Raw genomic sequence first — 8,587 nt, 5'->3', positions numbered from 1 at the left:
AATTCCTCTGTCCCCGTGTGTTATTTTGCTCTCACTGAGCACTAAATATGTACGATTATTGAAGTAGTTAAGCAATTAATACTTCAATTGCCTTTCGAAGGAAGCATTAACAGTAGGAAGGATTATTAACGACTCAAAATCCTGGCGGCGTCAGGCAAGGGGAGGCGATGCCATATAGCAACAGAAAGTTAAGTACTGTCATCTCCGATAATAAATGACTAGTCATAAGGTTCAGTTGAAAATAATATGGTTCGTATAGGAATATTTAAATTATGAATACTTGAATGTCCCTAATATATTAACAGTTAGCAATAAATATCGTTGAATACTGAATTCACGTAAAACTTCACTTCAAACCATCATAACATTTCGCCTTTGAGAATATCATGTTCCCTGTTTTAAATCGTGTTTTGAACGTTTCTGACTAAAATGATTTTGCTTTAGTTATATTTAATCTCAACACCACTCACATAAGCGCAGTGTTCGAAAACATAAAAGACGGTAAATATCTCAGTAACAGTAAATTCGCGATAGATTTGAACATGAGTTTCTTGCTGATCATGTTAAGGAGACTTACGATCACAGCAGTAAAACTTCAATATCAAGAGATAAATTAAACTAAAATCAGACTAAATTTACTATACATTGGGGATAATATGAACCCAAAGACCTCTCTGATATCCTATATACACAGAAACAATTAGGTATATTAAATTAACTTTCTAATTTAAGTGAATAGTGTGGAAACTGACGGAGCGAAGAAGCCATTGACGAACAGCGCCAGAAACTCAAGAGGTTAAATAGCGGTTGTTGGAGTCGTTAAACAGTACGGTAGTTATTTGCATTAGAGTATGGTAAAAAATTTATCAGGTACGGTATCGTATTCAGAGCTGGGCAGTACTTAAGTACAAAAGTACTTAAGTACGTACTTAAGTACATTTGTGTACTTTAAAAATGTACTTCAAGAACTTTTAGAAATGATTACTTAAGTACAGTAATTAAGTACTTTTTTATTGTACTTAAGTACAAAGTACTTAAGTACTTTGCATTAAATATTTTATAAAATTATTATTTATTTAGTTCTATATGATTTTTTTTACATACTTGAGTAAATTCAATAATAGCTATGATCATGTTATGCATAGTCTGTAGAGTTGAATTTCACTAACAGTGACGTAGCAATTGATCGCCTGCAAGGGGAAAAAGATATTTGCTTTGGCGAATTGATACCAACACTCCTAACAGTTGAAAACAAACTTGGCGCTTTCAAAAGCAAAGCTCTCAAGTACTGCAAACCTCTTCTTTCTGCCATTTCTGATGGATTTGAGGAACGATTTGGAAAACTTTTAAATTTAAAGGAGGACTCTCTGGACGTGCGTGAAGCAATAATGGCAACTGTCACTCACCCTTACTTCAAGTTGAGGTGGGTTACAATTAGTGCAAAATGGAGCCATGAAAATAAAAAAGAACTTGTTAAAAAGATGCTCATTGAATCTGCAAATGAACTTTCAGTTTCATTGCCTCCTTCTAATGTAGACAAATCAGCGACCAGTGGATCGTCAGAGAAGAGGATTATTTTGGTTTTAAGGAAAAAGGAACTGCTAGTCAACCTTCTGGTCAACGTCAGTTGATATGCAGATCCTCGAATTTCTTAAGGATAAAGATAAGAATCTTCAAAGCCTCAACAAATATCCCTCAGTGAAATCTTTATTTTAAGATACAATACAACTAATCGTCTGCTCCAGTTGAGAGGCTTTTTTCTGTGGCTGGAATGACCCTCACACCCAAGAGGTCCTCATTGGCTGACAAAACATTTGAGCGACTTATGTTAATAAGAGCTAATAATAAATTTTGCACCTGAGTTATCTTCCACTAACATAAATTTCCACTGCAAACTGTATTAAATTCATAATTGCAGGAAACTGGAAAGGTAACTATTCAATAAGTACCACTTGGTTGAACAATTATTATTTAGTGATACAATAGATAGTATTTTGTGTTGTGAAAGAATTTAGTACTCATATTTTTGTGATACTAGTAATATTTAACAAATCTGTATTCAATTAGTAGCTATAAGTCTTCAAGTCTTTTGTGAGAAAAGGTGCCATTTATGAAAAAGTAACTTTTAAGTTTATTTTGGTTTAGTTTTATTGTTCGAAATGTGCCATCTATAATCTTCAGCATTAAATGAATGTAACCTGTCAGTTCATTTTATTTATTTACTATTTTTACCACTTTACTATTTTTACAACTGTATTAAATTCATAATTGTAGGGAACTGGAAAGGGAACTATTCAGTAAATACCACTTGGTTGAACAATTATTATTTAGTGATACAATAGATACAAATGTACTTAAGTACTTTATTGTACTTAGTACTTAAGTACTTTTAGAAAATGTACTTAGTACTTAGTACTTAAGTACTTTTTGCTTGAGTACTTAGTACTTAGTACATAAGTACATTAAAAGTACTTAGTGCCCAGCTCTGATCGTATTTCTGCTGGTGTACGTTACGAAACTTTCCAGGTACGGTACGCCATTTTTAGGTACGGTACGGCATTTGTTAATGTATAGTACGATATTTGTGTTCAAAAATTTTTCATGCACGGAACGGTATGATATTTTTAAGGTAAAGTAGGTACAGCATTTCTGCTAGTTCAAGGTATATTTTTCAGATACGGTACGTACAGTATTCTGTTAGTATACGGTACATTTTCCAGGTACGGGAAAGAAGTATTTACAATATGACAAATATCAATGAGGATTCCGAGTTATAAAGATGCGTAAGTTTACGATGAAATAGAACACGCATTCATCCTCTTAGACCATGACTATTTCATATTTTTTTTTTTTTTTTACTAACGAGGTTTCCAGTTTAAAAATAGAAAACCTTGCGTGGTGTAATTCATATCCATTGTCGACCTCTGCTGCAATATTCTGCTTTTCATAGAGCACACGTTCATTAAGAGTGAGTCGCTTTTTGAGAGAGCAATTTAATGACGCTGAAGACTCTCTCTCTCTCTCTCTCTCTCTCTCTCTCTCTCTCTCTCTCATCGATGTCTGCACTAACTTTTGAACAAATGATTTCCTTAATCATTTACTCTGCCTGACAGATTCATATTTCATAATTAGTCGCAATTACCGTCCAGCATTGCAGGCTGATAAGGTTATTGTATTTGGTTGCTGATCTAATATCATATTAAATGATAATAAAATCAATTAAAAAGTTCCAGCCAAAATAAAGGTCTGAAACAGGACTTTTAGAGATCCTCTCTCTCTCTCTCTCTCTCTCTCTCTCTCTCTCTCTCTCTCTCTCTCTCTCTCCTTCATTAGTACCGAAAACATTCACATCTTTCATGTATATAATGAGAAGAGAACTTCCTCTCGGGAGCTCTCTGTATAGATGGTAATATACGTTAACGTTAACGAAAGAATTATTGTTCATTTCAGTGTGTGTTTCGTTATCCGTCATGATTTAATAATTAATAATAATAATAATAATAATAATAATAATAATAATAATAATAATAATAATAATAAGGTTATTAGTGAATACTTGTAATATTTAAGAGATACTTTTCCATTTAGATTCATCAAAATATTTTTGCAGAACTCTACGGGAGCAGTGCGACTCTTTTCAGCACATTTAAATTCCTCACAGACTACAAAAGACAATTATATTTAGTAAATAATAAAATATCAATAATAATGATGTCTTCAGGATATTATTTATATACAATATTATTAAAGCTGATAATGACTAGAAATCTGGTTATTCTGTATCACAGACACTGGAGACTATCTTCATCATATTCATTATGTTAAAGAATATATACGGGTATAATAATCGCATGTCATAGAGAGAGAGGGAGTCTTCAGCGTCATTAAATTCTTCTCTCAAAAAGTGACTCCACCCTTGACGTACGCGTGCATTATGCAAAGCAGTATCTATATTGCAGGAAAGGTCTACAATGATTATGAATAGCACCACGCAAGGTTTTATTTCAACTGGGAACTTCGAAATGAATAAAACTAAAAAAGAATTGTTGAATACGACTTAAAGTTATAAGTAGGAAGTCAGAAGGTACAACTTCCCTTGGTCAGTAGGATATCATTAGGTACAACTTCTCTGAGTCATTAGAATGTCAGAAGGTTCAACTTCCCTGAGTCAGTAAGACGTCGGTAAGCGGAACTTCCCTGAGTCAGTAGGATGTCAGAATGTTCAACTTCCCGGAGTCAGTAGGTACAACTCCCCTTAATCAGTAAGAAGTCGGTAGGTAGAACTTCCCTGAGTCAGTAGGAAGCCAGAAGTTACAACTTCCTAGAGTCGATGGGAAGGCAGAAGGTAGAACTTTACTGAGTCAGCAGGATGTCAGAAGGTACAAGTTCCCTGAGTCATTAGGTTGTCAGAAGGTACAACTTACCCGAGTCAGTCGAGTCAGTAGAAACAGAAGGTACAACTTCCCCGACTCGGAGAGTACAAGGAAAACCGGCCCGAACGAGGGGAAAAACTATTTATTGACAATTTTAATTAATTACCTTTATAAATGGACCTGCACCATATACTTAGAGAAACCATTACTCTGTCATGTTTTATTACTAGACAAACCAGCAACAAAACTGGCCAAGGTTTTTGACAAATTGGATCCTTTAGGATGTCTGTGAGAATGTGAATAAAAAATAGTCTACAAGTTAATGACTGGTCTCCCACTTAAAGGAAGAAAAAAAATTAAAAGTTTTCAAATTCTCCCTCGTTCCAACCGTTCAAATTCAATTTCCCAGTGTAACTGACGTAAAAGATGCTGCTCTCGGTGTAATTAATTGTTAAAGGACTGAGATAGCATTCTTGGGAAACATCTGCTCTCCTTTGCATCCTCGTAATTACATATCTCCTTCCCTCCAGAGGACCTGACGCAATTTCACTCTTCCTCTGGAGGTTTTTATGTCTTTATCTCACCTTATTTCCAGGGCTTCCCTTACGTGTGTATCTTTCATTGAAGCTAACAAACATTCCAATTCCCAATAAGGTGCCGTTATTGTTAGGACCAGTTAAAACTTGCCCTCGAGGGAGGTTTTTGGGCCAGTCTTATAGATATATATATATAATTGAGAGATATTAAGATATAGAGTTAAGATAGTTACAGAGAGAGAATCAATATAGATGAGAAGATGTTATAGAGAAGGATAAGATAGGATATAATATAGAGATATGATAGAAGAGATAGGTAGATAAGAGAAGGGAAAAAGATAGATATGTAGGATATCTTAGAGAGATATATATATAATAGATAGAATTATTAATATGGATGATAGTAATAGATATAGATAGATAGAGGATTATATAAGATACAGAGATAGATAATATAGAGTAAGATATATGGATATGGGTAGAGGGATATAGATAGATAGGATATTATTATATATGACTATAATTTGATATGTATATATATACATGGGATAGATATATATAGATATGAGAGATATATGGTAAGAATGATATCTTGAGAGATAGAAGATATATGAGAGATAGAGAGAGTAATATATATAGATAGATAATATATGGGATAGAGATCTTATGATGTGAGTATTATAGAGATATATATATACATATAGATATATAAGTATATAGAGATTATAGAATATATAGAATATAGATATGATATATAAGAGATAGATAGATTATATTAGATATATGTATAGATTAGATATAATAGATAGATTGATAGATATCTGAGAGATATAAATATATAAGATGTATATAGATATCGAGAATAGATAAGATAGCGTTATAGATATATAGATAGATCGATAAATAGTATATAGAGATAGGTAGATAGAGTTATAATATGTAATATATAGGAGAGATAGAGAGATGTATACATATTATATACTAGAGATATTGATATATTGGAGAGCTATATAGAGAGATATTAAGAGAGAGATATTAGATATATGTAAGATTATTATATAGAGAGAATATAGATATGTGATAGATATATATATAGAGCATATTATATAATATATATAGATATATATATAGGATAAAGATATCTTATATATCTATAGATAGGGATAATATAGTAGATATAATATTAATTAATAAGAATGATGGTATATATACTCTATATATAGATATTATTATAGATCATCAATATATATTATAATAGATATATATATATATATATTAGTAGATATTAAATATACCATTATATATATATATGATACATAAATATATATATGATATATATGATGATATATATATTATATATAGAATTATATACAATATATATATATACATATACTATACTCATATTACTATTATTATATTATATATATACATAATAGATAAAATATTATCGATAGAGATAGTATATATATATATAATATATAGATATATATCTATAGTATAAATAATATATATATAATATATACATATTAGATATATTATATATATGTATATAATATAGATATATATAGATATATATTAATATATAGAGATATATATATATATTAGATAGTTATAGATATATAGATATAATTAAGAATATTAACTACAATAGATATTATATTAAGATATATGTATAGATATATATATATTGAGATATATTATTATATATATATTATAGAATATAGATATATATATAGATATATATATATTATATAGATATATATTGATATATATATATATAATACACATGATATTATATATATATATATATATAATATAATATATATATAATATATAAATATATAATATTATATAAGTATATATATATATATATGTATAGATATATATGTATATATAGATATAAATATAAATAAAATATTAGATAGAATATGGATAGATATATATTGTAATATATTATAATATAATATATATATATAGATAGAAGATACATAGTATATATATATATATATATTATTATGTTTAATATATGGATAGATATTAATAGATATATAAGATATTATAGTTATATAGATATAATATACATATATATAATAGATATATATATTATACACATTAGATATATATATAGAATATATATATAATATATACATATAGATAGAATATATAGTATATATATTAATATATATATATAATATTATATATATAACAATAGAGATTGATATATATAGATATACAGATATATATTATATAGTAGATATATTACATACATATATATAGAGATATATATAGATATATATATATAGTAGATAATAAGAAGAATAAGATAATGACATATATATATAATATAGGATATAATATAAGACAAGTACATATTATATAGATATAAGACTATATAGAATATGATATTATATATAGATATAGATATATAAACATATAAGATAATGATATAAGATACATAATTAGTTATACAATAGATATATAATACATATAGATGAATATTGATAGAGTAATATTGATAGAGTAGTATATATTATATTATAAGACTATATATAATAGCAGATAATATATATATAGATACATATATATAGTACTATATATATATATAATAATATATATATATTATATATCATATATTGATAGATTAATTATATATATTAATATATAGAATATATATATATATATATTATAAAGTATACATTATATTATTATATTATAGATATTATATATCATATATAATCTTTATTTATAATATATCTTAGATTTATATATATATATTATATATTAATATATATATATATATATATATATAAAATATATACTAGATAATATTTTAGGGACGGTTGCTAATTGTATAAATAAGGCGCCCTATGAGGTAATGTTAAACTTGCGATAATCTTACGCTTAAGTCGGTTGGTTTATTGCAATCGTTCCATATGTTTCAATGGAGTTGGTCTTGGGGTTTGTAGATCACTTATGAAGTCGGTATTATCTTCTTTGGTTATGATCCCGACAGAATGTGTTTAAACTCATGATGATTTCTTCGGTGATTAGGTGAGGTTTATAGTAGGAAAACCAAACCCGAAGTACAACACAAAAAATTACTTATATTCTCTGAATTTAACATGGTGAAGATCAGTTTATGATTGTACATGTCTTTCTTTAATGGACGATAGCTTGAGCGGTTTCTTTTGCCAATGATGATGGCTAATTCCTATTCTCTCTACATGATTAAAAGCTTAGGTAAAGGAGATACAGGTCTTCTAATGACGATAGCGAACTCCTATTCAGTTTTCTACTCACCAATCTCGGTTACCAGTCATAAAGGAGCAGGACAGTTTTAGCTCGAAACAGAATCAAATACAATCAGATGAACATAGTTAACATACGAAATACAATCAAAATGAGACACACCTACAGATCACTGGTAGGCCGTTTTTTGAATTTTAGGGTAACGGTAGTTGCTTCAAAGCAGGAAGCTTGGACTAATAAAAGGTTTTATAAACAAAATGAACTGACTACAGGTGACGGCATGTCAAACTTAGACTACATACTTTATGTTTTATACATTCATCTTTAGAGGTCTCTAAGTCTGATCACATTCCTGCCAAGCAATCTGGTTGACCTCTTTTAGTTTTAGTCTTTTTATTTTAATATATGGACTAACATTCCACATATTTT

Source organism: Macrobrachium nipponense, chromosome 34, assembly GCF_015104395.2.
Source record: "Macrobrachium nipponense isolate FS-2020 chromosome 34, ASM1510439v2, whole genome shotgun sequence".
Lineage (NCBI taxonomy): Eukaryota > Metazoa > Arthropoda > Malacostraca > Decapoda > Palaemonidae > Macrobrachium > Macrobrachium nipponense.
Note: the sequence above shows the minus strand (reverse complement) of the source record.